Below are 24,015 nucleotides of genomic sequence, written 5' to 3' on the forward strand. Positions count from 1 at the left end.
TCCTGTGATGTTTGTACATTCATTACCTTTTAAAATGTCTTGAAGTAGTAAACAGTTAAACAGTTCTCCCAGCTATTCTCCTATTGTAAGTGAGAATGTGATTACAGCCCCAGAGAACAGATTCAGGTTGTGTTTACTGCATGCCCTTTGTAATCAATATTTTGGTCTTTGAAACAATGATTCCCATCCACCATTTAACCATAAAAGACGCTTGATACTGAAATATTTGACACTGTTTTCTGCTATAGATCCTGATTATTTTCTGGAGTTGATTGGAGGAACTAGAACATAATTGGCCTGATTTCTCATTTACCGTGCTTTGGCAGCGCAAATGGGTATACGTTACATATATGCTAATTTTAAGACCCCTTTATACTGCCAGAATTCTGTAGAGTTCTTCCTCAAACTAAGAATCCGGTCCAAAGGGACAAATTCTCAGTTACACTAAAGCCACTTCACATCACTCAGGCAATATAAAGGGTCCATAAAGTGAGAGTAAATGTAAGGCCTATGTATACTGCAAGAGCTGTGCAAAACAGCCTTAGTGTAAACCGGAATCAAGCCCAAAGTATATAACGGTATTGTCAACTCCTCCAATTTTATCTTGTGTCTTGTGATTTTTGGTGTTTCTTAAGGTCCCAGCTCTTGGAGTCCTGTGATTATGTGAGAATCTCAGGGTTTTAGGGGTTTTTTTTTTAATGATTTTCTAGGCCTTATTGCTTCAGAGAAGAGCTTGAAAACATGACCCAAGTATACTCTAAAGGCTTAAACAGAAGGCAAATAAAAAGAACACAGCTATTTTTTTTAATTAAAAAAACCCCCTCATAATTAACAGTTTTATTATTTTGTCAGGCTGTGACTCATAAGTTTTAGATCTTTGGGGCTGGTAATACTGGGAGAAGGACACAGGGAGCTGGGAGAAGAGAGGGTTAAAGCACATTTTTCTTTTCTCCTTGTCTGGTGTAGCATTAAAAATAACAAATATTTTAGGAAAAATGTTAAAGGTGTGCAAAATGCAAAACTACTCAAAAACTTCGGCTGAAATCTTCAAAGCTGCTAAGGGATTTGAACACTCAGTTTTAATAAATTCATTTCATTTAATTAATGTTAAAGGGAAATTGGTTTCCAAAACGTATGCATCTCTGAAAATCTCACCTTCGATTTCTTTCATATTCCATCATGAACTCAGAAATGAGCCCATTTGAACCAAAACAAAAGTAAGTTCCCAGCCAAAAAGAACCCATCTAAACCCTGTGTTATCTAGGAAAAAGGATATGTTCTTTCCTAGAGTCGTCTTGTGGTGTTCAGAAATCACTCTGGGCCCAAAGTGCTTCAAAGAGCTCCTCTTTATTCAGTGACTAGTTCCAACTGCTTCTGCATCACACAACATGGGGCAGGACATCTACAGCCCCTTTCCAGACCGCCAGTCTACCAATATATATTTATAGTTTTGATTTCTACTTAAGTTCCTATCCCTGGCGTTAGGTGCTTTTACAGTTAAAATATGCAATACAATGCAGAGAGTAAATGTTTTGCCCAAGACCACACCGCAAATCAGTGGAATACATAGGATTAGAATTCAGGGGATGACCTGTGCTTACTCCACTATCTAACACCTTTCAACAGTGCTAAATTCACTTTGGAATGATGGGGTACTGCCAGTCAAGCATTCCAAAATCGTGAGTCAGGGCCCCAAAATCATGGGATTGGCTTAAAAATCATAAGATTTCTGTAAATCTGGGGTTTGTTCATTTGACTTCTGCTTTCTGAGCCGGTAGAGTTCAGGTCATCAGGCTTTTCTCTGCAACCAAGAGGGCTAGAAACATGCTTTTTAAGCAGTGAAAACTGAGGTTCTTGTAATCACATGACTCCATGAGCTGGAGCTTTAAGAAAAATACTGAAAACCATGAGACTTGTGATAAAATCACATGAGAGTTGGCAACACTGGAATTACTAACTGAGAATGGTGGATCAGCACGCATGACTGTCTGGCACAGCGATACTCAGACCTCAGTGGTTCAGGAGCCAAATTAGCGTTCAACATTACCCAAAAGAGCCACCATTGTGTGAATTCCTTGTTTCATTTACTATAGCACTATATATTCAACAGCTCTCCATGAGCAAGGAAACAAGTGACCATAGTAAAAGCATCCTGATTGGTTAATAATTAAATCACAGTGTTTTAATAGCATGCTCTGCAAAGACAAACATTAAAGAGCCAACTGCAGCTCGCAAGCCTCAGTCTGAGTATCCCTAGTCTAGCATAAAGAACAGGAGTACTTATGGCACCTTAGAGACTAACAAATTTATTAGAGCATAAGCTTTCGTGGGCTACAACCCACTTCTTCAGATGCATATCAGACTAACACGGCTGCTACTCTGAAACCTAGTCTAGCATGTTATGTTTCATGGGAATTAGTGCTGTGTCAGAGCAAAGAGAAAGCAAATTACATTGGCAAGCCACGGCTGAGAGTTTCATTGAGTATTAGAGGAGAAATTAAATATGGTGAAAAGAGGGGGATAGAAAATCCAGCAGGAGGTTATAACCGGATGAGCAGGATCGGAAAAACAAATTGTTTAACGACTGTACTATGGACTTTCAGTCTCATGGCCTCTCTTCTCCATCCCTTTCCTAGGAAAGCATCTGGCACATGGAACATTGTGCAGATAGATCAGCAATGCCCTAAGCAAACACACACACACACACACACACTGTGCCTATCTGGCACACAGGTGTTTGATTTTGTACTTGATAGCTAGTCAGTAGCAGCCAGATTGCCTGTGCATAAACTGAGCAGGTGGTGGTAGGGTGGTCAGAGAGACTAGGACTCTCCTTACAGTCCCCAAAATAACAACTGAGCCCAGAAAGGGATCCCATCCAATCAAGGGCCTGATTCAAAGCCCATTGAAGTGAATAGGAAGATTCCCATTGACTTCAGTAGACTTTGGATCAGGCCCTGTGGAAATTATTTGAATGAGCGGTTGTACATGTCTCTCTTTAGAATTGTGAATGCTTGATATCGCCTTGCCTTCTCATTTGCCCGTATGCCTCACCCCATCCTTTGTTTACTGCCATCCTGTGCTGTGTTCTCAACAGCTGGTTGGGAAAAGGATTTTTGACTTGCAGGAAATTTAGATGAAAATGGGGGAGAAAAAACTTCATTTTTGTTGAAATTTTCAGCAGAAAACCAAAAACCCGGGAGGGGCGGGGGGAGAATCACATTTTGGCCCCCAAAGTATTGGTTTTTGTTCAAAAGCTGCCTCAAACAAAAAGATTTGTTTTCCCATCCACAAATCTGTTTTCATGGCTTTTTTTTTTTTTTTAAAGCAAAATCATACTTTGAGGTCTTGATATTTGTATCTGCTTTTTGAGCCTATCGAGTTTATATTTTCAAGCTTTTCTCAAGTATCTTCCTTGAGGAACACCAACACTTTCTGTGCAAATATTTTTTTAATCAAAAACCCAATTTTACACTGAAAGTTTTCAGTGGACCATTTTGATCAGCCCTAGTTATGTCTAAGCTTTGGTTCACTCCTGCAGTCCTTACATGCATTCATAGCCCCATTGCAGTCGAGGGAACGGTGTGCTTGCAACTCCTGAGAATAAGGATTGCAAGATCAAATGCCTCATGGGTAAGCACCTCAGGGCACAGATCTGTCATTTCATTTGCCTGTAAAGCATCATGTAGTGCCTTTGTGCAATGTGTAAAGCCACGTCTACAGGACAAAATTAAGTCGACCTAACTTGCGTCTGCATACGGCCACCACAGTAATTAAATCGCTCATGGAGGTCTACGCTTTGCTGCATGTGTCGGCAGTGTGCGTCCTCACCAGGAGTGCTTGTATCGATTGTACTGTCGGTGTGGGGCATTGTGGGAAGGCTCCCGAAAGCCAGTTGACGTAAGCAGTGCAGTGTCTACACTGATGCTGCGTCGACCTAACTACATCGACCTTGACTCTACACCACCTGTGGAGGGGGAGTTTTTAAGTCGGCGTGGTGGGGTGGTTATGTTGGCAGGAGCGAAATTTAAGCGTAGACACTTCCATAGCTAGGTGGCCATAAGCTACCTTGCATCGATCTATAGTGTAGACCAGGCCTAAGCGTTATGCAGAGCAGTGCAGAGCCTCATAACTAATTAAATGAATCTGAGCTGACAAATCCCCACCCAGTACAAATGCAGAGTGCAGCAGCTCCTGCTAGCAAAGGCCGTAGGGTGACCAGACAGCAAGTGTAAAAAATCGGGACGGGGGTGGGGGGTAATAGGTGCCTATATAAGAAAAAGCCCCCAAAATCGGGACTGTCCCTATAAAATCGGGACATTTGGTCACCCTAAAAGGCCGTGCAGTTTGCAGGGTGGTGAGAGGAATTCGACACAATAACACTAAATGGATGGCTTTCTCTCCTGGGCTAGTCAAAATTAGGGCAGTCCGAACTTCGTGGAGTCTGCGGTTTTGTGAACGTCAACTGTTTTGTTTTTGCTTCGTGAAGCTAGTTTGAGACTCCTGGAATGTAAATCCTTTGGGCTTGCCAGATCCTCAGCCCAGGTCCACTGAAGTCCATGGCGTTACACCAATCCACACCAATCACGGAGCTGGCCCCCGGATGGCTATGTTTTCCCAAAGTAGGAATCAGTTTTTAAAAAGGTGATAGAAGCATCTTATACACGCCAGAAACAGAACAACCCTCCAAACTAGTTTCACAAGTGGGGGCTGTATGTGGGCCTGAATCAGTGCCCATTAAAGCATGGAGCGGAAGAATGGCCCAATGGTTATGGCACTAGCTTAAGACTTGGGAAACCAAAGCTTAATTCTCTGCTGTGCCACAGATTTCCTGTGTGACTTTAAGCAAGTCACTTAGCCTCTTGAGGCCTCAGTTCCCAATCAGTGAAACACTGATAATAGCACTATCCTACCTCACAGGGGCTGTATGAAGATAAATACATTAAAGACTGAAAGCTGCTCAGATACTATATTAATGAACATAAGACCGGCCAGACTGGGTCAGACCAAAGGTCCATCTAGCCCAGTATCCTGTCTTCTGACAGTGGCCAGTGCCAGGTGCCCCAGAGGGAATGAACAGAACAGGTAATCACCAAGTGATCCATCCCCCGTCGCACATTCCCAGCTTCTGGCAAACAGAGGCTAGGAACACCATTCCTGCCCATCCTGGCTAATAGCCATTGATAGACCTATCCTCCATGAACTAATCTAGTTCTTTTCTGAACCCTGTTATAGTCTTGGCCTTCGCAGCATCCCCTGGCAAAGAGTTCCACAGGTTGATTGTGCATTGTGTGAAGAAATACTTCTGGGGACCACAGAAGATAGAAAGAATGAAACTTAATCACATGCATTTAGTTAAACACATGCTTTAATGACTAGAGACTGACCGGTGAATTGGGATCTATATGGACAAGCTCAATCTTCAAGTGGTTTTCCTGCATGCTATGGCATTGGGTCAGGCCCTTAATGATGTATATGCTCCTATTTGCAATTTGAATTCATTCTATACTGGTGTTAGAAAAGGTTCAGAGAAGGGCAACTAAAATGATTAGGGGTTTGGAACGGGTCCCATATGAGGAGAGATTAAAGAGGCTAGGACTTTTCAGCTTGGAAAAGAGGAGACTGGAGGGGATATGATAGAGGTATATAAATCATGAGTGGTGTGGAGAAAGTGAATAAGGAAAAGTTATTTACTTGTTCCCATAATATAAGAACTAGGGCCACCAAATGAAATTAATAGGCAGCAGGTTTAAAACAAATAAAAGGAAGTTCTTCTTCACACAGCGCACAGTCAACCAGTGGAACTCCTTGCCTGAGGAGGTTGTGAAGGCTAGGACTATAACAGGGTTTAAAAGAGAACTGGATAAATTCATGGAGGTTAAGTCCATTAATGGCTATTAGCCAGGATGGGTAAGGAATGGTGTCCCTAGCCTCTGTTTGTCAGAGGGTGGAAATGGATGGCAGGAGAGAGATCACTTGATCATTACCTGATAGGTTCACTCCCTCTGGGGCACCTGGCATTGGCCACTGTCGGCAGACAGGATACTGGGCTGGATGGACCTTTGTTCTGACCCAGTATGGCCCTTCTTATGTTCTCTCTCTCTCTCTCTCTCTCTCTCACACACACTCACACACACACACACACACTTAGACCTAACCTGAACACGCAGCCCCGAACTTTCAAGTCCATCTTTCATATTTGTCATGTTTAAATGGGTTTTAAACGAGGCCCAATCCTGAGTGAGTGTGTTAAATAGACAGGATGAAACCCTGGCCCCATTGACTTCAATGGGGCCAGAATTTCACCCCAGGTCTCCCAAACAGGCTCATTCCCTGGTCGTCCTCTGTGTCCGCTTTACTCTGTATTGCCTCAGCCCTGTAATTGGATCCATACGGGGAGATCCTCTCCCCTGCACAGAGACCCATCAGATGTGGCGGGATTTAAGCCTGATCTTAAAATGAATCATGTGCCGAAGTGCTGCCCTGATTCAGGGCCATGAACTTGTGACATCCTTGAAGGGGGGTCTGGGAGATATTGTCTATCAGCATTGCAATCCACAGAAGGAACAGCTCCTTTTAAGCAGCCCGAGCCAGTGTGCTCATTGAAGTATGGAAATATGGCTATCCTGAAAGTAAATACCAGCTGTTCCTGAGGCTGGCAGGGAGATATTATTTTTATGTATTTTTTTTTTTCTCTCGTTGCGCTCTGTGACACAACATCAGGATCATAATGGTGTTAACATGTCTCGCTGGTCAAGAAAAAATGATGGTCAAGACGACCTCATGAGCAAGAAAGGAGAAGAACTAAGACAATGAGAATTCAGCAAAAAATTTTATTGTGTGCCTAAGCAAAAGCCGCTGCCTGTAAATTACTGCTGTGAATAAGAGTCAAAAGCAGCTGTCACATAAAAGCCAATATTTAAAGCCAGTATGTTTACCTTACAATTATATTTACCTTTAACATCTTCTGGGCATTATTAATTTCCTCCATTATCGCCCAGTTTAACATTTTATTTTACATAACGAGGCATTTACTCCTCACAGGGTCTCTAATTACTAACTGTCAAACTAACCGAGAATGTTGCAGCAGCAAATAACAGAATGTATTCGGAAGGAGGGGGCATCTCATCAATGAGAAAAATACATTTAAAGAAAGCAGAAATATTTATTTTTCTTGGCAGCCTGGCAGGACAAAAGAATAAGGTTTATTAAAGTGAGGTTTGATACACGCCACTTTTCTTAGAGTGGAAAGATTGTCTTATAGTTAAAACTCAGCATTAAAAGAAATAAGATCCAATACAAGTTGTGTTTATCTTGTGTGATCTTTTGTAAGTCATTTAATGTCCCTGTGCCTCAGTTCCCCATCTGTAAAATGGGAATAATGCTGCTGCTTTTGTCCAACTTGACTAGTTAGAGCATAAGCTCTTCAGGGCGGAGACTGTCTCTTATTACTTGTATGTGCAGCACCTAACACCATGGGGGTCCTGATCTCAGTGGGGGCCTTGAGATATTATTGTGATACAAATAATAGTCTTGAATGACTGTATAGGCAATTAATATGGAGATAGCACATAAGCCTGTTTTCTTGTCTTCCTACTCTCATTCCATAGGTTAAAACCGCTCCAGTTTTCAGCATTTCTAGGGTTGTGTTAAAATGAAAAACAATTTCTGAGTGGTGCAAGATGTGAATGAATAAAACTCTGCACAGTGTAGGATGGCTGCATTGCTCACAAATGGGTACAGCTCTCCGTGAGTTCTACAGGTCACCTCAAACTAATGCCAATAAAACCTTTATCCCACATCTCATGATCATCTCCTCTTTCCATACCTCATATTACAGAAGAACTATTTAAGGAACATTCGAGAGAGTTTTTCAAATGTTTATTCATACCATTTTTCCATCCCTCTGCCTGACCAGCCAGGTGCCTTAAGCGCTGAGTCAGCAAAGCACTTAAGCATTTGCTTAAAGTGAAGCAAGTGAATTGGGAGGGACTTCAGCACATGCTTAAGACTAAGTGCTTTGCTGAATTAGGGCTAGTTACCATGGGTGTGATCCTGTATTTTCTAAAGTCAATATCAAAAAGCAAAGGGCCAGATTTGAGACTGCAGCAGGTCGTACTGAAAGGTGAACTGTCAGGTTGGAGGGAGGTTACCAGTGGAGTTCCTCAAGGTTCGGTTTTGGGTCCGATTTTATTTAATCTATTTATTACTGACCTCGGAACCGAATGTAGGAGTGGGCTGATAAAGTTTGCGGATGACACAAAGTTGGGAGGTATTACCAATTCGGAGAAGGATCGGGATATCCTGCAGGGAGACTTGGATGACCTTGTAAACTGGAGTAATAGTAATAGGATGAAATTTAATAGTGAGAAGTGTAAGGTGATGCATTTAGGGATGACTAACAAGAATTTTAGTTATAAGCTGGGGACGCATCGGTTGGAAGTAACGGAGGAGGAGAAGGACCTCGGAGTCCTGGTTGATCGCAGGATGACTATGAGTCGGCAATGTGACGTGGCGGTGAAAAAAGCTAATGCGGTCTTGGGATGCATTAGGCGAGGTATTTCTAGTAGGGATAAGGAGGTGCTGCTTCCGTTATACAAGGCACTGGTGAGACCTCATTTGGAGTACTGTGTGCAGTTCTGGTCTCCCATGTTTAAAAAGGATGAACTCAAACTGGAACGGGTACAGAAAAGGGCCACTAGGATGATCCGAGGTATGGAAAACCTGTCATATGAAAGGAGACTCGAGGAGCTCGGTTTGTTTACCCTAACCAAAAGGAGGCTGAGGGGGGATATGATTGCTCTCTTTAAATATATCAGAGGGATAAATACCAGGGAGGGAGAGGAATTATTTCAGCTCAGTACTAATGTGGACACAAGAACAAATGGATACAAACTGGCCGTCGGGAAGTTTAGGCTTGAAATTAGACAACGGTTTCTAACCGTCAGAGGGGTGAAGTTCTGGAACAGCCTTCTGAGGGAAACAGTGGGAGCAAAAGACCTCTCTGGCTTTAAGATTAAGCTTGATAAGTTTATAGAGGGGATGGTTTGATGGGATAACGTGATTTTAGTCAATAGGTCAATAACATGCCATCGCTGGTAATTACTATCAATGGTCAATGTGGGTCTGGCTGGAGTATCTTGCCCGCATGCTCGGGGTTCTGCTGATCGCCATATTTGGGGTCAGGAAGGAATTTTCCTCCAGGGTAGATTGGCAGAGGCCCTGGAGGTTTTTCGCCTTCCTCCGCAGCATGGGGCAGGGGGGTCGCTTGCTGGAGGATTTTCTGCGACTTGAAGTCTTTAAATCATGATTTGGGGACGTCAACAGCTGAGTCAAGGGAGAGAATTATTCCAGGAGTGGGTGGGTCAGCTTTTGTGGCCTGCATCATGCGGGAGGTCAGACTAGATGATCATAATGGTCCCTTCTGACCTTAAAGTCTATGAGTCTAAAATTATTTGAGGTTTTGGGGGCGGAGGAAATTGTCCCCGATCAGGAAAAAAGCCGACACCGCTAACATTGTCATGGAAGTGAAATCCTGCAATATTTCATTTAGAAAACACCTACGTTCCCACAGCAAGAACATTTTGGGGTTTCCCAGAAGCCCCAGCTCCCTGGTAGCCTGCCAGGGGAGCGGCCAGGTGAGGCAGGTAAGCTGGCAGGATACCAGGTGGGTTTCCCAGTGGCAGAAGCAAATGCTATATGTCTCCTTTGAAAAGCAGACAAACTCCCCATTTCTAGCTCTGCAGGGAAAGGAGAAATTGGACCTTAACTTCATGACTGGGGTTTTTTACATAGGAAAGCCATCTCCAGTGAAGGACTGCCTAAATCCCTTTTGAAAATGAAACATAGGCTCCTAAATCAGTTAGGTGTTGCAACCCTGAGTGCAGCAATCCCTAAATGCCTTTTAAAAACTGGGCCTTAGCCTCTCCGTGATTCATTTCTCCATCTGTACTATGGGCATAACAGCACTGCCCTCCCTGGTAGGGGGGTTGAGAGGATCAATGCATTGAAGATTGAGAGGTTCTCAGATACTAGGATGATGGGGCCATGTAAGTACCGAAGACAGATTGCATTGTGGGATGCTAGTCTTGGACCATAGTCGTGTTTTCCTGGGAACGAATATTTAAAGCAAGCTTGAAAGCTCCTTGCATCTCTTCTTTGATCCTGAGCATTGCCAACACATTTCTGCCCTTCTCATTTCAGTCCTCTTCTTTATTTCCACATGTTGCATTTTCCCTGGTGGCTTCCGCATAAAGCTGATTGTTCAGCTCTTAAGTAGGTTCACTGTTCATCTACAATGAAAGCAGGCTGATAGGTACAACAATTAGTGAAGGCAGCTGACTGAGAGTGAATTTGGGTGAGAGCCATCTCTGCCCTTGCCCGAGGCACGTACACCTGCCACATAAGTCTGCTAAGCACGACTTTAATTGACTGAAAAGGAAAACAAAACAAACCCTGATCCCACATATGCAACTCCTATAAAACAGTAATAGATAAAAGCATCTGTGGAGAAAAAAGAAGGTAAAAGTTTTGACTAATTGAAGGCTAGTTTTACAAAACGAAGGGCCTTTATTAGTTTGTGTCTTTCATATATTGTGCTGTGTTTGGTTAAGCTAAACAAACACCTGTGCTGTGATACAGGAAAGCGTTTTTGTTTTTTTTAGTGTTGTCTTTAATCTTTTGAGTACTGAATGTATTGGTCTGTTCTTTCCTGGTGTATTATTCAAACCCTTTCAATGGTCTTCCGAAGGAAAAGCAATCCATCGTGGGGAAGACGAGTTAGACACAAGCAGAGCAGCTGACTTAAAAAAAGGGATGGGCCCGATCCTGCTCTCCCATACACTGGTGTAAATGAAGTGTAATTTCATTGGAGGCCACTTAAAACTAATGTGAGACCCAGAAAGGACTCTCACAAAGGGATCCAATTCAACACCTCTTAAAGGCAACCGGAGTTTTCCCATTAACGTCAGTGGGAGTCGGATCTGGCCCTAGACCCCCAGTTCAGCAATGTACATAAGCATATGCGTTACATTAAGCCAATAAGCAGCCCCATTCATTTTATGCACATGCTTAAGAACCCTGATGAATCAGGGCCGAGTGGCTCAATTCTGCAAGGTACTGTGTCCTCTGGCCCTGAGCCAGCATTGTATGTAAGCATGTGCTTAATTTTAAGCACATGAGTAATCCCACTGAAATCAATACAGCTCCTCACATGCTTAAACACCTACTAAATTACTTTGCTCGATCAGGCCCTAAGTAAAGACCCAGCAGGCTATAATTGCATAGGGTAAGTACAGTATATCTCCATTATATTGCAAGCACTCAGATTAGACTTGTCCTTGCTCTGATAAATTATTCCAGTGACTGAGTTAAAATATAGCCGCAAATCAAGCCTCTTTTGACTCTGACCCTACAGACACAAGAGTCCCCGAGGGTCTCCGTCTTTTTCTGCCCACTTGCCTTTATTTATTGCTAATTTCCCTCCACTGCAATAAACACATCCAAGGTCAAACGATCCCCGTACTGTTCATGTTTTGCAGACAGCATAAACCATGATCCAGCCGGCTGCATAAAGAACCAACAAAAAGTTCTTTATGAACCAGAGGAGGAGACAGAGGGTGTCCGAAGAAGCAAAGGTTGCTGAATGGATTGCATTTCTCTTTCCCTTTTCATGGGCCTCCCTGAATAGATTTGTTACAGGATGGCTGGGATCAGTAATAAACAGGAGGGAGTCAGAATGTTATGATATGGAAATATATTTCAATCGACCGGGGAAGCATTATGGACTCTGACATTCGTGTGTTTTGAAATCAAAAGCAGACAAATCCATTTGTGGTTATTATTTACAGAGAGTTTAGTGCCTGGTGGTGGTGATTTTTTTTTCTAAAGAGATTTTTATCACCATCCAATACCATACAGATGGAGAGGCATATATGCAGATAATATACCGACACCGAGCACATGTTTTAGGTTGAGGCGTTAGAGCTGCAAACTGGAGCTTCAGAGCAAAATAATATGGGATGCTGTCCAATATCAAAGATCTACTGAATACAACAACAGTTTGTATCCTGTCCGCGTATTCATTTTAAAATTGGATTTCGATGCAGTTAGGAAAGAAATTCTGCTTCTGTGCAATTTTATTTCCTCTTGGGCACTGTGGGGGAATAGAAGGTCTTTGTGTGGAGCCGGATATGTCCTTAGAAATAATCTGATATTAAAACATTCTTCAACACAACTTTAAACAATTATCCCCAAACTAATGTACATGAAATAAATTATACCAATGGATTTTTCAACTACTTTGGTGTAGGTGTGAAAATACTTTCTCTGTGGAATAAAGGCAAGGGACTCTGCTAAATTTTAACTGAGATTGGGGTAACATTTTGAAAAATGCCTACGTGATTTAGCAGCCTGAATTGGGCTGACTTTCCTGGGGATTTAGGGTCCCAACAGCCAGATTCTCAAAGGGATTTAGATGCCCGAAGATGAAGAGGCACCTTCTAAGATTTTCAAAAGTGTCCATATGGAGAAGCCATTTTAAAATCCCACTAGGCGCCTCGCCCCATCTTTAGGCAACTAAATACCTTTTTAAAAATCTGGCCCTAGGTGCCTAAGTCACTTGAAAATGAGACTTGGGCTTCTAAATCACGTCAGTGCTTCTGAAAATTTTACCTGAGGTCTCAAAATGAAGTTTTAAAAAGTGTCTGCGGGGAAGAGAAGGGTTAGGCATAGAGGGAGGTCATGGGAGAGGATCTGTTTAGTGAAATTCCACCTTGCTGGTGGACTCAAAGGTGAAAAGGGGTGAAGATAATTGAGCTCAATCCCCCAGAGCCAATGTTTGTTATAACAAGGTGATGGGAAGACTGCAGGATGGGATGTGTTTACAAATCCTATTGCCAGAAAATGATTTTTTTAAAAAGCCATTCGACACTTTTAAATGTAAGTCCCAATTCAGCAAAGCACTTAAGCATGCACTGAACTTGAAATACATGCTTGGATCTCATTAGAGAGGTTGATGTTCATACAGCTGCTCTGAACTGACACTGGCTGAGGCGCTGACCATAGGCTTGTTCCCTATCTTCTCTCTCAAGGATTTATACTGCTGCACATCCTATAGTCTCTGAGGCCCGGATCCTCAGAGGTATTTAGGTGCCCAACTCCCATTGTTCCCTTTGAGGAACAGGGCCTGAGCACCTGTCATGTAAAATCAATAACGAAGACCCTAGTGGATTTCATGGTCTCTCTTTTTAAGGTAAAAGCTCTGCTTGGGGTAAGAGGTTTGGGTTTGATTTTTGTAGTCTCCTGTTTTTATTTTTTTTATGGCTCAGTCTTTACTGGCTAGAAGGGGTGTCAGTGTTGTGTCATTCTCATGGCTTTTCTCTGTGTCTGGAAACATGACACACATACCTTGTGAATGGACGTGCTTATAGTCTTCTTAATGAGGGGAGATCCAGCCACGGGGATGATGCAGGACCTGACAGTGAGCAAAGAAATTCTAAAACCTGACAAGCAGCCAGCGCTAACATAGGGTTTAGTGGCTTAGGTCTCAATTCTGCCTTCAGGGTCACCCCGTCACTCTGACATCAATGGGAGTTGCACACAAAAATCCCAAGGCAGAATTGGGCCCTGGGTTTGCTTTCCAGAAATGACCTGCTGCTAATATGTGAAAGAGGGGTTCATGCGCCTTATCCCCAGAGGCAAATCCTCAGTGCAAGGCTGAGACTGAGCATCTGGGCTGGGGGCCAGACAGATACACAGTGGAAAGAAGGGGAGGCATGCTACCACCCAAACCCAGGGAGCTGATCCAACAGGGCTACTTCAGCCTTGTACACCTTAACGCTGCCTCAGTGTGTGGAGGTGGAGGAGGAGGACTGGAAGATCCGTGCACCTGTCCCTGCCCTGATGGACCATGTCCCACTTGGACACACCCACTGCATGCTGTCATCCAAGAAGTCCACATGGACCTTCACAGGCTTTGCATAGCCCCTTGGAATCGGACTCCCTCCCTTTCCCTCCTGCATGGAGAGACTTCAATAATGACAGAAGTGGAGACTGGATTTGCTCCTTAGCAAATGTTAGGAGATTTATTAGGCTCATTAATAGTCCTTTGAGCAAACGGTGCAGAAGCTATGCTCCAGCAGCCATGAACAAGAAGGGCCCAACCCTGCAAATCCTTACAAAATTAGCATCAGATTTTCTGGTCTGGCTGAGCAACAGCTGGTGCAAGATTAGAATGGAGGGCAAAAAGTGGTTTTGCACAGCCTTTGCTGTCCTTAGCTCTTGGGGCTGGCAGGAGGACCTGTCTGGTCCCTGGTACAAGTTAGAGCGGCCCCAAATCTGCTCTAACTTCTGTAGCTAGCCAGAAATAGCTGGATCCCGGAGGCATTTCATGCCACTCCTCCTGGGCTGGGGGATGGGATGGGGAAGACCTACAGCAAGGGGAATGCCCAGTTAATGTGTTACACTGTGTTTATAGCTTCTTTGAGCCAGGAGAGCAATGCAAAACCGCCAAAGCATAAATAGTCCGAGTGATGAATTTGCTTATTGACATGAGTCACTGCTCTTCCTGTGAATGAGGGTTTGCGGGATCAGGCCCATTATTTGTCAAGGAAACTCAGCAGCTACCTTAACACACAACCCTCCTCTTGCATTATAAACATGCTCCCTAAGAGCACACATGCATCACTAAGACACTATTTCCTGCCTCCAGGTCTGTCAATATACATTTGCTTCCTTAATGAGCTATTAAAGAAAGTTACGTTTAAAATTCTCACCTTCTGCAAACAAGTCAGTAACTACCAGACTTGACCTCCTCAGAAATTCTGCCCACAGCATCAGGCACTTACTGGTTCAAAAATCATAACAAACTGGGTTTTACGAAGAGAAAATATTTTAGACGCGCCGTTTCATCTTCTGGAATAAAATTAATATCGCTGGTCAGGAATTTCTTGAATTTTTTTCATCAAAAAATACCAGTTTGTGAGAACTGAAACATTTTGAAGAAAGGTCAGTTTCAACAAATTTCTCAGCTTGACTAATTTTTGATGGGGGAATGGTTCAAACATCCCATTTTTGACATTTTCTAAATGGGGGGGAAAAATGGGCTTTCCAGCTTGAAACAATGTTTAATTTAGAAATTTAACCTAACTAAAATATAACTTTTTTTTTTGAAAATGGTTGAAATCCAGATGAAACATTTTGAAATTATCGAAGTGAAATGTTTTGATTGACCTGAAGTGACTTTTTTCTTTCCAAATTTTCCATTTGTGAAAATTTTGAATTTTTGACATTTTGGGGGAAATTCTGAAATCTCAAAATTTTTCATGGGACAGCAAAACCATTTCCCACCCAGCTCTAGAAAAGAAGTTCTTTTCCCCGCTTCTGGACCGACTGGGTCATACTCTATTCCAGCACTCTTGTCCCAATCTCTTGCATGTGTAAAAAGACACTGAAAAGGAATTCCCATTGTTTCTTTGTGGGATGCCATTAAGTACGGTAAACGTGCATGGTCTGTGCCCTCCTCAGGAGGTGCTCAGTGTATACTGAATAAAAAATCCCATAAAAGCCAAAGTGAGATGTAAAATATAACATCCTCTCAGCACAACCCATGGCCCAGAGCCAACGCACCTCAGGTTCTGATCTTCCCAAGCTCAGCCAGGGTCAGGCTGGGTCATTTCTAGTATTGGAGTCTCCCATCACTTGCCTATTACTACAAGGAAAACTGAGGGTGTCAGTGCATAGAGTCTAATGCCAGAAAGGATAATCTGATTTGACCTCCTGCATTTCAAAGCCTGTAGAACTTCCCTGAATTTATTCCTTTTTGAACTCGGGCATTTCTTTTTGAAAAACAGCCAGTCTTGATTTTAAAATTGCCCGTGCTGGAGAATCCACCACAACCTTGGTAAGTTGTTCCAATGGTTAATTAGCCTCACTTTCAACACTTTGCACCTTATTTCTAGTCTGAATTTCTCTAGCTTCAACTTTCAGCCAGTTGATCTTGTCAGATCCTTGTCTTCTGTTATCAAATTGCTCTTCCCCATGTAGGTACCTATAAACCGTGATCAAGTCACCCCTTAGCCTTCTCTTTGTGATGCTAAATAGATTCAATTCCTTGAGTCTTTCACTACAAGGCATGTTTGACAATCATTCAGTCATGCTTGTGGTTCTTCTTTGAACCCTCTCCAATGTATCAGTATCTTTCTTGAACTGTGAACACCAGCATTAGACAGTGTTCCAGCAGTGGTCGCACCAGTGTCAAATACAGAGGTGTTTACCTCCCTACTTCTCCTGGATATTCCTGTTTATACCTCCAAGGATGACATTAGCCCTTTCGGCCACAGCATCACATGTCCAGCTCGTGTGCAGCTGTTTATCCACCATGACCACCAAGTCCTTTTCAGTCACTGCTTCCAAGGATAGAGTCCCCCACTCTAGAAGGATGGCACAGATTCGTTGTTCCTCGAGGTATGACTTTACTTTTGGCCATATTAAAAGGCCTAGTGTTTGCTTGTGCCCATCTTACCAAGTGATGCAGGTCGCTTGGTATTGGTGGCCTGTCCTCTTAATTATTTAGCACTCTCCCAATCTTTATACAGAAGAATGGCCTTGTGGTCAGGCACAGGCTTGGAATTCACAAGACTTTGGTTCAGTTCCTGGCTTCCTGTGTGAATTTTTAGACAAGTCCCTTCATTTCTTTGTTCCTCAAGTCTCAAATAGGTGTAGTACTCCTTCTTTTGTCCCCCTGGTTTGTTTAGCATAAGCTAAGTATCACGTGCATCCTATTATTTTTGTTATCTTGTCTTCCCACCTCCCATCCTGATCCATTTTTTTAATCCACCTGTTATGTCTCATCTTTTAGACTGCAAGATCTTTGAGGCAAGAACTTCCATTTTCTATATGTGTGCACTGCGCCATGCACAGTGGGGCCCCAAATCGGTTGACCTCTAGGGGCAGTATAATCATAATAATAAAAAGTCCTTTGGGTCGGGGACCATCATTTTGTTCTGTTTGTACTGTGCCTTACAATAGTGAGGTCTTGATCTGTGACTGGGGCTCGTAGACACTGTAGCAACACAAATAAGGAGCATCAATCCACATCTTTTCAAGGTGTGGACTGTCTCTCGTGATGTGCCTGTACAACGTCTAGCACAACAGAACCTGGAGCTTAGCTGGGATATCCAGGTGCTGCTGTAATGTAATTAGTAAGTAGCTTTGGGGATTTGAAGATGAAATTCTTACCTTCGAGTCAGTGTTCTGTCATAGCGTTGTGGGGACACGGCGCTATGGAAGGTGTGGTGTGATGTAAAACTGAGGTTCTGACCACTTTGGGTCATTAAGATCCCCAAGTATTTTTCTTGAGATTAGTTTTATTCTAGCCAGCTTCCAATGTGAGCATTATATTCTGCCTACTCGCATTCCTCTGAAGTACTCTTCCTCACTGCTCGTCCTTAACTGTTCTGCTGTGTGCCTGCTTCCTGCTATCCTGCCCACACATTCCACTCTAGAGATGGCTACATTTCAATGGAGGGTAGTTCCAGAGGTGCTCTATAAATATACAATTTTATGAATATAGATGTTAGGGATAAGTGGCTTTATTTAACCTCCTCTCAAATTCACTCCAACATCAGGGGGTTCGAAAGTTCAACATGAACTCTCACGTGATCAGGCTTGTTTCCTGCTTAGGAGAGACTGTGAAGGAAGGAGTGGAGAAGGGGCAGAAAGAAAAGAAAAATCCAATAAAAATCTGGGTGAGAACAGAGGAGAAGGCAGTGAGGAAAAACAAACAAACAGCCTGTGAGAAAAGGAGGCAAAAGAGGACAAGGAAAGAAATCAAACCAAACAGTTTAAAAAAAAAAACAGTTTATATACAATATTAGAGGTAACCGAAGACCTCCAAAACTATTCCACCAATATCAGAAAATCAGCAGTCAATAAGTGGCAATGGCATTTCATCATTTTAAATTGTTTGCTGACTCTCTCATCAGAAAGGGGGTATGTTTTTTCAACAGGCAGAAATGTGTGCACAAAAAGAAGGCACCGTTCTGAGAATTTCTCCATCAGGGTGAACCCTATGTCCCTTCACAAAGCCCTTAGTAAACAGAACAGGGTTTTTTGTTTTGTTTTTAATAGTGGCTCTAATGGAGCTCCATCTGTCTACCTTATCAAAGACAAGGTTAAGAGGTGACTTGATCCCACTCTAAAAGTACCTGCCCAGAGAAGGGCTTTTTAATCTACCGGACAATGGCATAACGGGATCCAATGACTGGAGGCTGAAGTCAGCAAAATTCAGATGGGAAATAAGATGCAAACATTTAACAGTGAGAGTAATTAAGCCTTACAGAATTTACTCCATGGTGGGTCCATCCACTACTTTCAATTGCCAAGAAGTCACAAGCCTGTTCAAAACATGAAACATTTTTCATGAAAATTTGCACTAAAGTTTAGTTTAGTTTTTTCCCCATCAGAATCCAAAATTTCAATGAAAAACATCATTGAAATTTTGAATTTCAAAATCAGAGAATCATAGGACTAGAAGGGATCTCGAGAGGTCTAGTCCAGTCCCCTGCACTCATGGCAGGACTAAGTATTATCTAGACCATCCCTGATAGGTGTGTGTCTAACCTGCTCTTAAAAGTCTCCAATGATGGAGATTCCACAACCACCTTGGGCAGTTTATTCCAGCGCTTATCCCAGATCCCTGAGCCCTGTGGAACCTCACTCAATATGCCCTTCCAGCAGGACTGTGAACCACTGATAATGACTCTCTGGTTTGACCCACTCTAATACTGCTTATCAAATACTGCAACTAACCTACCCTGGTGTTTTACTCTTTTCATCTGTTTCCTCTTTGGTTTATTGCCAGCTACTTGCTTTGACGACGCATCTCCTAGATTCCAAGCTTCATTTATTTGGGCTGAGTTTTATCCATTCTGGTATCTTCCGCCTTCTTCTGTTTATGAGGCTGGGTGGCTTGTAATAAAATGAAAACATGTTTTGTCATGTGCGATTGTGTTAAAGAGAATTCTGTGTGTATGCCTGTCTGTCTTTTAGACTGAACAAAGCTTTTATGACCCCTCCCCCCATTTAATATACAGCAAGCCTCGCCTATAGCCAGCCCTGTGCTTTAATGTGACCTTGGATCTTTATTATCTCTTAGAATGGATCCTTTATAGACTCCAGATGGAAAGTGTAAAGTTAATAACCCCTGGTAGGCAAGTGACCATATGTTTGTCACTTACTCCAGAGATGCAATTTGTAGTGACCTTTTTTTTAAAATGCAAATTAACATATAAATGAAGATACATGGCTCTTCCTGTGGACTTGCAAAAACTGGTTTGTATTAAGGTAAAGGAAATGTTGTTAAAACATGTCATTTATCAAGTATTTGATAGGAGGGGTTTTTCCTCATTTAGGGGATGATCCTGAGAGAGGCTGGGTACCTATAGCTCACATGGTAGTCAAGGAATTGTAGGGGCTCGTTACATCTCAGTATTAGACCCTGAGTAGTGTTGAAAAGGCTCCCAGAGCCTAAGGAACCGAACATTATAATGATGATATGACGATTTAAAATCACAGTAGCCCCAGTAGGATCTACCAATGTTTGAGGCTCCAGAGTACCCAAAGTCATGTAAAAAGTCTCTGGTGGAAATGAACATGATCTCCTGAAAAAAGCAACAGAGGGTCCTGTGGCACCTTTAAGACTAACAGAAGTATTGGGAGCATAAGCTTTCGTGGGTAAGAACCTCACTTCTTCAGATGCAAGCCTGCACCCACGAAAGCTTATGCTCCCAATACTTCTGTTAGTCTTAAAGGTGCCACAGGACCCTCTGTTGCTTTTTACAGATTCAGACTAACACGGCTACCCCTCTGATACATGATCTCCTGAGTCTCAATCCAGAGCTTTCAGAAAAGACCATCCTTCCTCAAAACAATAAAAATAGTCCCCCATGCCCTTTTTTCATATACAAGGAATATTTTATACTTTAAAGGCCAGATCCTTGAGGGCATTCATCAGTTTTTATTCAATCCTTACATTTCCCTGGAGTAAGAACTGAGCAATGGCCTCTTGCTTGAAGAATTGTGCATTACTTTTTTTTAAGCTTATGTGCAGCATTTCTTGTCTTTCATTTTCAAGTGATACGATACTTTGTGGTTATTAAAATGTGACTTCTGGCCGAAATGTTCCAAAGTGAATCGTGATATTGTGTTCCCAACTCAAGACACCTTTAAAGGGCCTAATTTTCAGACAATGCGGAGTATCTTTTGAAAATTAAGCCCCTTTGAAGGCAGTATGGGCATCCAAAATCACTGGTTGCTTTTGAAAAATGTAGCCCTTTATTCTTGTTTTCAGTCATAAGGGATTTATCTAGCACCCTCCCAGAGACCTTGTCGTCAACAATAAATGTGCATTTGAACTGGAAGGTGTTAATTACTTTAATCTAAATGACTAAACTGAATGCTTTAGATGATCTAAATCCCCTTATGCCTGAGACCTATCCATGATGGAAGGAATACAATGAGTGAGATGGGAGTCTCACAACGGATATTTACTTGGAAAAGGCTAAAGATATCGCACAAGAGCCCAGGCTTTTAATGGTACCCTGTTAACTAGTGAGGGCCAAACCACAAAAAGGTTTGAAGGCTGGATTCAAATAAGCAACCCAAGATTTTGATTCTTATCTGAATTGAGCTGTACCTCCTTGAGCTTTAGAACAGTCTGGTTTCAGACAAGCAAGAACTGGTATTTTGGGTATTTCCTCTTTCAGGTCTCAGCCCACAGCAGGAAGTGCAGAAGGAAGCAGATACCTGAACCATTTCAAATGTTAACTGTTTCAAGTGTCTTCACTGCAAAGTTAGCCCAGGTTCTTACCCCTGGGTTGCCCTGAATTTCCATCCCATCCACATACAAAAACCTCTCAATGGCATTTAGTGGGGCTTTCAGTCCAGGCTAGCTAGCGATGTGGGTTAGAAGACGGGTTCCACTTTCACTCAGATTGGTAAACTGCCAATTTTGGAGTGAGGACACAGTCTAAGTCAATGGAGTGTTGATGTCCTCGAGTGCCTACCCAAAGTTCCTCCCCCCCCCCCCATGTGCCCAGAAGCACAGACAAGTTCTCCTACGGATCACTGGTAAAGAATCATAGAGCAGCTCATCTTACTGCAGTACAATGACCCCTGGAATATACCTCCAGAAGTCCTAGCAACACACACAAGTGAGTTCAACACCAGTGAGGACCTGGTAAGCCAGGTATGGCTTTGCAGTGTGGCTGCTAGGTTAACCCAGATGCTTAGACCCTGGTACCAATTACCCAGGCTTACACAGTGCAGTGACAACAGCCTTAATCGAGCCTCAAAGAAAAGTTCAGATTGGATTTAAGTTATAGGTGGATTTTTGGGTGTGTTGCTTCCAAAGAGGTGCCTGGAACCCAGCAGACTACCTTTCTCGTGCAACATACAACATGAAAGGGATGACTCCATTTTTAGATGTCATGTTAGTTTCATGTGGTATTTACCTTTTCCATTTTCCTGTCTCCGAACCTAAAAATCTCCTTCTCAAGCAGTCTAGAGTAGCTGACGAATGTGAGTACCAACCTCAGGGCAGATTGTTACAAATCAGGGTACAAACTCCCAGCTGGTTGTGGGTTCTGTGCTTAGATTTCAGCAACCAAGCATCAAGTGTAAACTCCTCAAACACTATAGCATCCTTAACATGGAGTCACAGACCATCCCCTTGAGCACTCTGGTCTATCTTGCCACCTACGCAAGTTTGCCTTTGTGATGGATGGTCCCTTACACCAAAAATCATAACAATATTCAGGTCAAAGGACCGGTCAATTGTGTGAGATCTGAGGTACAAGACAACGCTTGTAGCAAAATGTATAAAAAACAATCTAAAGATTTCTTTTCATAGTTAATAAATAAGAATTACTTACAAGGTTAAAGCAGGTAAACATACACCCACAAATGAGTTAGTCTTAGGTTTCAAAAGGTCATAGAAGCTGCGGTAATACGCAAGCTGTATATGCCCTTTAGGGCTAACCCCAGCTGAACAGCTGGGGATCCCTTGCTTATGCTTAGAAGTCTTGCCCTCTCCCTGAAGTCCAGGCTACATAGGGATAACAATTTTTTCTTGACAGGGATTTTTATTTGGTTCCCCCAGAGCTCAAGCTGATGGGATGAGTCTCTATGCACCGCTCTTCTTCATGGGTGTGGGGGGGAGCAATCAACAAAGTCTTTGTCCTTTGATGTTTCACAATAGCTCATTTGGTTTCAAAGGGCCTTCTTGTGTGCAGGACCTAACACCTTCTGTAGGAACCCAGCCTTTCCTTGTATTAATGCTTCTTTCCTGCCTGATGATTTACAGTTAGAGGTGTACAACACAAACACTTAATATAACCTGATAACGTGGGGTACAGATGTTAAGTGAGATTAACATAGGCAGCATCCTACAAGCATTTCATCAAGACTAAACACATTCTTATAACTCTAATATGTATTTCAACAACACTAACACACAGGCCAGCCAGACTGGTTTCCAGCTGTGCGTTTGTCAGGGTTCAGTGAGGCCACTCCTCCCACCCACCTACTGCCAAAGCAATTCTTAGGCAACCAAAGCTAAGTATCTTCTAAGGCTACTGTCAGTGATAATCAGGGTACTGAAAGGAAAGCTCAAGTTTCAAGTCCAAAGAGATTTGAACAGGTTCCGATAAGCTGCTTGGGCCAGAATCTAACCTTAAGGACGTTATATTCGCTCATTTATCTGGCCGCACATCTTCTGGATTCTTATCAGACCAAATCAAGTAGATTTTAGCTTGCAACAACTTCCTACCTTTCTGTTCTCTGATGGTCTCTAATGCTAAAGCTGATGCTTTCGATCCAACTTGATAATACAAAGTTGTCAAGATAGTGCCTTCCTATTTGACTGCCAATTATTTCATTTGTCAATTATATGCAAGGCAAGGGATTTTCAAATGAGCCCAAGGCACTATGCTACTGACATTGAGTTTATCTCATCCAGTCCAGTAGGTGTAGTCTAGCATCCCTTTCAGTATCTAGTAGGGATTGGGCAAGGGAGGAGTGGAAGATGGTTAAAGCTCAGTCGAGATAAAGGGAGGGAGATGACTGTAGGCTGGGGGAAGGCTGGGAAATCCATTCAGAAGTGGAAGCTGATATAGAAGGTGGCTGCTAGCTTGTTAAATGGATTATCTTGCTGTGAGCACACAATGCCAGTGGGGTGGAATCATCGCTGGTCCCCTGTTGGTTTCTGGGTGGCGTTTAAGGTGTTGGGTTTGATCTATGACGATCTAAATGGCCTGAGATCTGCCTTGCTGAGAGACCACCTCTTTTCTGGTCCATAGGACGGCAGCTGTGTTCACATTAAATGTTCTAACTGTAGTCCCCTCTGTTGACATGAGAGGGAGCTGCTGGTCGGGCCTTCTCCACAAGGACCCCTTTGATCCTGGAATTCATTCTCCCTGCCTGCTCTGAAGTAGCCTGAATTTGCCAACCTTTAATGCTGCAAAGCCCATCTATTGCAGCAGGCATTTGGGGTGGGCTCAGGAGGTGGGGGACAGCTAGATGGCTTCATTGGGCAGGTGCTTTATTTTTTTGGTACACTTTTGGAGGTTGGCCTCCGTTCTGCTACAGCTGGTTTTGTCCTTGTGATGGATGGCACTTTTTATTACTATTAGTTAGGTGCCCAAATACCTTTTGAGGAGCTGGGCCCTAGAGCCTGGGAGAAGCATCTTCTATGTGCAGAAACTTTTAAGAAATAATAGATAGAAAGTGTGTGAGAGAGAGACCCCAAAGATGAACATGAGGTCTCTACCATATCTCCCCCTGGGCTAAGTCCCCTGATAAAGTAGTTTTTGTTCCTACACATTGTGGGAAGATGCTGAAGGAGCAGCTCTTGCTATTCTCTAGTGTAGAAGGCCCAGCTTTGTTACTCACTTAGAGCCTGCTCCTGAGACATGCTGCGCACCTGATGTGAAGTCAATGACATCAGGTGCTCAGATC

The sequence above is a fragment of the Emys orbicularis genome, chromosome 3 (genome assembly GCF_028017835.1).
Source record: "Emys orbicularis isolate rEmyOrb1 chromosome 3, rEmyOrb1.hap1, whole genome shotgun sequence".
Lineage (NCBI taxonomy): Eukaryota > Metazoa > Chordata > Testudines > Emydidae > Emys > Emys orbicularis.